Below are 6,710 nucleotides of genomic sequence, written 5' to 3'. Positions count from 1 at the left end.
CCACCAGTAGCTGGCCTAAGACACTTTGTGTTTCCAACTTCTGTGCCCGAGATCTCTAGCCCCCTATGACCAGACGTCCCTTTTTGCACTGCACCCTCCCCCTCCCCTCTGACCAGGCTCGGGTTCAGCCCTTCTGAGTGGCTCTTTCCCTTTGTGCCCGACCTGGCTGCCTGCAGCCTCACCTGGCAGGTGCCGGGCATGGAATCCTTACCTTGCACAGGAGACTGAATTGGACTGCGGCGTGGTGAGCTGTGAAAACTGGCAACTTTATTTCAAGAACTAAGTCACCTTCAGCATTTGTGTGTGCTCAGAGGAGCGTGGTCAGGACCGAACAGGCCTTTGACACTGAGGCCGCCTTTGCATCAGCAGGCAGTGACGCAGTAGATGGTCGTGGTATGCTGCAGCTTGAACTTTGAGCCTTTTTCCCCCTTAGGATCTGCAGGATCTTTAATCTGCAGATTAAAGAATTCCACCAGCTTCTGGCGTGTTGGTATTGGCCTTGGCCTCTGAAAGGGGGTTGAGGTGAAGACTGGCCGTGGTGTTAGAGTAGCAGTTACTGCTGGGCACAGTCTCATCTGTACCAGGATCCAAGGACCCAAGGAAAGTGTGTCTAAATTGAGGGGGAGCAAAAGGGCGTGGGGCCTGGAGAGTGAAGAAGACGGCTGCCTCCTGGAACCCTCGCTGGCAGGATCGACGCAGGAACCCAGACCGGTGATCTCTATTCCTCTATTCCCTCCATCTCCCTCCTTTCCTTTTTCCCCTTTTCCTTCACTATCATTAAGCAATGCAAGGCATACTGTATTGCTTGCCACAACTCGTTATACACTTAGCCAATTATCGTGTGTGCAATTAGCACATTGTGGGAAGTTAATAAATGTTTGAACTTCGAGACTTGTCTCACCGTTGTCCAATCTGTTGGTGATTTGCGAATCTGAGTCACTTGTCTCCCCCATCTGAGTGGGATGGGACAGTCTGACATAGTACATAGATCACTATGTGTTTCTCCTAAAGGTCATTGATTCTTAATTCAAGTCCAGAAGTGGTCAGGGCCATGGGAAAGGAGGCGGGGAGGAGGGGTTGTGGAGAACACCAGAAGAAGAAGAGAGGAGGAGGCACTAAACATCTAAGTGTAACCACTCCAAACATAAATTCAAGAACAAACTTCATCTCTTTGTTACAGAGCAAAGATGGAGCCAAGGAGTAACATTCCCTAATATAGTGCTGCCCAGACACTCACGGGCACAGGATTTCTTAAAACAAGCGCATTTATTGGGTATTTAGGGGCAGAGACTATATGCAGATGCAGCAAGGGAAGCAGGGACCTGGCTCGTGTTTGGGTCGTCACGGGGCAGAGGAGGAAGTACAGCACGTTCTCCGTCAGGTGCTCCCCGGGGATGCAGGAGTGCCTTGCCAGCAGGTCCCCCACAGTGCCCAGCTCTGGTGGAAGACATGCCGAGGGGTGGTCTCAGGGGCACCAGCAGCAGGCGGTTGGTGATGTTGTTCTTGGTGGTGCTCAACTGTCAGTAGGCGCCGCCCCATCCGTAGGCTGGATGCATCCCTGTCAGAAAAGAGTTCTTGGGAAGGGCTTGGCAGATGCAGCGGGGGTCCCCACCTTATCTAGAGGCTTGCCTTGACCCAAGGTGTCACAGGGGTCTGCTTTGCCCTCCCAGTCATCCTCCTCTACCTGCTCCTCGGCACTGCTGGCGCTTCCCCACTGGCTGCCGCTGTCACAGTCAGCGCTCCTCTGCCTGGGCAGCCAGTAGAGCCCGAAGATCACAAGCAGGGTTTCAGCACAGACCCAAAACCACCAGTGCTGACAAGCAGAGAGGAGCAAGCCTTCCGGAGCGAGGCCGTGAGGTTCCTGGCTCCTCTGCTCCATCTCCTCCATCAGCCAGGTCATCTCCTGCCTCTGTTGCTCCTCATGCTGCTGCAGGAGGTCTTGTGTGGCCATGTCCATTGGATCATCCACTCTGAGTGCGTACTGCAGGATGCTCAGCACCGTCAGGATGTGGGTGATGCCCACAGCCATGGTCTGGAGGAGGAGGGAGAGAAGGGGCTCAGTGGGGCTGGGTGGGAGCGAGATGGCAGCTGGGGCAGCAGGGGAGAACATGCAGGGGCCCGGGGGTGGGTGGGAGAGGGGGTGAGAGAATTTGGAGACACTAAGGGGGAGGGTGGTGAGCGCTGCAGGGACGGGGACATCTCCCCACAGCCCCCGGGCACTGGCCGTGGCTGGCAGCCCCAGCACCCCTGCACCCAGCCCCGAGGGCAGCACCTGCCCTGACCCAGGCACCCCCCGCAGCGGCTGCGCCCTCGCCCCCGGCTGTAAACCCCCACCCTCAGAGGCCAGAGCTTCTGCCCCGGCCCTCGTCCAGCCCAGCCTTCCCCCTGCCTGCCTCACTCACCGCTGGCCCAAGCCGTACTGCAGTGGGTGCTGCTGTCTGGCACCCTTGGTGACATCCCTCGGTGACTTCTCCTCTGTGATATCACAGGCACCAGAGCCCCACGCGGACACCCACCCCTTGGGCCACGGCCACTGCCCCTGGCTCTGCAGCCCCTGCAGCGGGCAAAGCACAACCCCCCTGGCAGGACAGAGCTCCCGGGGCCCCTAAACCTCCCCAGACAGAGCAGCAGAGCAGCACGAAGGCGTCCCTGGCTTGCACAGGGAGCTCCACGTCCACGGCTGAGCCCCGGGATCAGGCTCCCGGCTCCCCCCATGGCACCAGCACCACCAGCAGCAGCAGGGAGGAGCCTTTGGGGAGAAGTTATTTCTCATGCTGTCCCACGTGTGCATGTAGCACACGCACCCACACCTCTGCTACTCCAACCTGCGCTGGATTGTTACACCCCTGCATTGCACCCAGAGACTTCTGACTGCCCGGCCTGTCGAGAAATCAGATACCCCCTGATCAGGAGAGTGACGGAAGCGTATCTGTCAGTGGCCGTATTGCCACTGTCTAGCGAGGAAGAAAAATAATGTGTGTAAAAATAAAAGATCTTTTCCCTACGGCAGCAACTTCCCTTCTTTTTAACATTGTTTAGGCAGGGATAACCAGCATGAAATGAACAAATAATTAAAGAAATGTTCATGTCTTAGAGCAGGGGAAGGGCTTCTCAATCATTTTTTCATTTACAGAAAGATTCTCCCAATAGAACACTGGAATTTCAAAGAATTCTGCTCTTGTAAAGGCATTTCTGTCTTCTCTAGCTTAATTTTTAAGTCTTTATATGGGCAATCTCTGGGTTTGGAAAGGGATCTCTAAGTGAACTTGGGATGCTAGCGCTCATATTAATTATCTTTAATCATCATCCCGAGTGAACTTTATTACGGTGCCGGCACAGTGTTGCCTCCTGTGCGTCCCCCTCTGTGACAGGCACCTGGCAGGCAGAGATGATTCTGCCCGCGCAGGCAAGTTGCCGGCTTGGGCAGCCCTCAGAGGTCAGCGTCACTGACTGAGCCGAAGGGCTGGTGTGGACAAGGAAGGACACTTGGAAATTCATTCTGAATTAGGTATTAAAGTGATGTGGTTAATCTGGGTTGAGCCCCTGATTGGACAGTCTCATAGAAAATTGTAATGACCTTAATTTGGCTTGATTTACTTTGGAAGTGATTTAGGAATTAAACCCCGTTCAATTTTCATTGTAGCTTTCACACAGGGATTTTTTCCAGTTTAACTAAAGCACTTGTTATTTACTCAGTGTGTGAACCTGAATGAAGTATCACGACTTACTCTGTACAGAGGATATGTAAGTAAAGCCAGAAGAATTGGTTAGAATTGCTTTCTTCATTGGTACTGATTTCAGTTGTCTGCAGACACAACACCCCCAAACGCACACATGTACATACACACCTAGAGATCAGTAAAGATGTCTGGTTGCTTTTGGACTGACAATTTTACAAAAGGAATTCTCCATAATTTACCAAAAAATTCAATAAAAAGCATTTCCAAATTTGGTGAACAGTTTATGTATTGCGTGCAGATGTTCTTCCTTTCTTTTATTGTGATTAGGAATGTCATGCCCCAGGAGGGCTGACAGAACCCAGAGCAGCCTGAAGTGCTGCCACGGCCTAGTGAAGGCCAGGAGAGTTCTGAGACAGAGCAACACCAGTCCCAAAACGTGACCCTACGATGAGCTGAAATACCACATATGTTGCCAATAGTTTGTAAGGGGCTGTGATTCCCATCTGTGCTGTGAACAGCCTCGACACCCCAGGGAGGCGCTAGTCCTTGCTGAGCAGCGCTTGCGCAGCCCAAGGGCGTTTCTGCCTCTCGGGCGGCCCCGCCAGCGAGCAGGCTGGGTGGGGGTGCACAGCGGGGACATCCGACCCCAACCGACCAAAGGAATATCCCACACCATACGACGCTGTGCTCAGCCAGAAAACTGCGGGGTGGAGGTGTGGGAGACATCAGCCTGTCAGCCTTGCACAGCCTCTGAAAAGCAGCTAGGCTTTGATGAGAAACAGGCCTTGGGAGAAAGATAAGAAACTGGCGAGTTGTGCCAAGGTGGCAGAGGAAAACAACGGACAGCTGCAACACTGAGCTGTGGAAAAGTACTGAACTGTGAGAAGTTACCGCCGCGTGAACAGTGCATGAACAAGAAGTTGATTGGTCTGCACAGCGCGTGTTAGAGTGGTCTTATGCTGATAGGAGAAAAGGTTGATAACTGTCTAATTGCTGATTTGCTAATTATGAAGTAAGAGCTTTGGCAAGGGCATAAGTATGTACTATTGGAAAAATAAACGGCTTTGCTTGATATAACTCTCAGAGTTGTGCAGGTCCGATATCCTCCCGCAACAGCACTGCTCCAATCAGCTTTTGAGTTCTTGCTGGATGAAATGGGCAGTGGGGTAAGGACAGAGTTGGAAGGACATCACTTGAATAAACTTTAAATGGATCAAGTCAGTATTTTTAATTGCCAGTAAAACAAAGAAAAGAGCCTGTAAGACAGCATGCAAGTCAGTAGAGGACCCAGCTATTCATCTGGCAAAATACAGCCCTGAAAGGCTAATACTCAAGAACTCATCTGGACCTAACAGATGTAAGACATTCCTTCTCAGCCAGGTCAGAATCCTGAGACATTGAAAGAAGATATACTGGATATGCTGAAAGAAGATATCACTGGAAGAGACAAGAAATATAAGGCAGCGTGATCATAAAATGTAACATACAGGACAAGTGTCAGCTGGGACTGTTATTTGTCAGACTCCACCAGATCACAGCTGTGACACTACCCTTACCGTGACACAAGCAGGACCCTCATGGTAATAGGTGCATGGGTGCTCTGGAACCTCTCCTGCCCAGCCGTGTCCCAGAAGTCTGTACACACAAAAAACAAGCTTAGAACGACACAACTTCCCAAGCCCTGTTTTGCTCACAACTTAAAGCCAGGATGCAAAGCCCAGTCCACCTACTCAGGGTCACAAATTAGGTTTCACTTCACTAATGTGAAACATTTCAGGGCTAAGAGATTATGCAAAACTAGGGCCTTTTCTTAGGTAGGCTTAGCTATGAGTTGTGCAGACACTGAACATCGCTATAAACGTATTAGCAAAAGAGAAGTCATCAGTAGACATGACTTGTAAAGGACAGTAGGACAAAGCTAGTCAAAAGTGCAAAAAATGGTAACAATATACGATACTTTATCACTAGAGATGACAACAGGAAACAACATCTAAACATCTTGAAACAGCTTGATTTCTGACAGAGTGATAAATAGCCAGGTGCCTGCCATGGGAATTGTTCCATCTCCTTTCACAGGCAGGAATGGCCTTGGGAGGGAAGGTGTTCCTCCAAAATGCCCGGGCAGGGGAAGGGAAGGTGACCACTGCTGTAGTGCTCGTTCTCTTCAGATCTGATCAAAGCACACTGGGATTTTGACCATTTAATGTAAAGAGCTGTGAATCACGGTATTCTTGTCACAGAATCACAGAATCACAGAATCAACTAGGTTGGAAAGGACCTTGAAGATCATCTGGTCCAACCATTAACCTAGCATTGCCAGTTCCCAGAATTACATTGTCATTGTGGTCCTCAGAATCCTGACGTTGTAGTCAATCCAAGTTATATTTTCACCTTTCCCAGACTATTAACCCAATCCCAGAATACTGTCAGTGCAACAAACTCTGTATTACCTTATTCATTTAGACCCACAAGATGATATGGCTTAGAGACACAGAATCAATCCACAGCACAAAAAAACAGGCATGAGATGCTAATCCCCTTCAGCAAACAGCAGATTAAAAAACCCCACACAGTTCATGGTCGCTTTTTGTCCCTTCATGATTTTAGTAGATCCTCTTTCTTCAATTACAGATAGCAGACACTCTGTTCTACAAAGTGTCCCAAACACCCTACATTTTGGTGGAAGGGTTGCTGAGGGGATCAGGGATGAAGGACAGAAATCTACAGGCAGTGAAGCTTCATTAATTCCACTAATCACAGACCAATTTGTTTACAGGAAAGTATTGTGGTTGGTTTGGTTTTTGCCTTACAAGGGAGAACAGCTGTCCTAATATCTTCTGTGTGTGGAGTAACAGAGGAGCAGCCACTACTGAGAGCACTCTGCTCAGGCTCAATTCATAAATGGAAAAGTTATTCTGCATTCAACAGGAAGGATAAAACGGAATCCTGCTGTTCAGGGAGACAGAATCTAAGTATCCTGTAATATAGTTTGCTACATCACCACATGTCAGGCTTGACTTTCCTGATTTA

Source organism: Strix uralensis, chromosome 4 (genome assembly GCF_047716275.1).
Source record: "Strix uralensis isolate ZFMK-TIS-50842 chromosome 4, bStrUra1, whole genome shotgun sequence".
NCBI lineage: Eukaryota > Metazoa > Chordata > Aves > Strigiformes > Strigidae > Strix > Strix uralensis.
Note: the sequence above shows the minus strand (reverse complement) of the source record.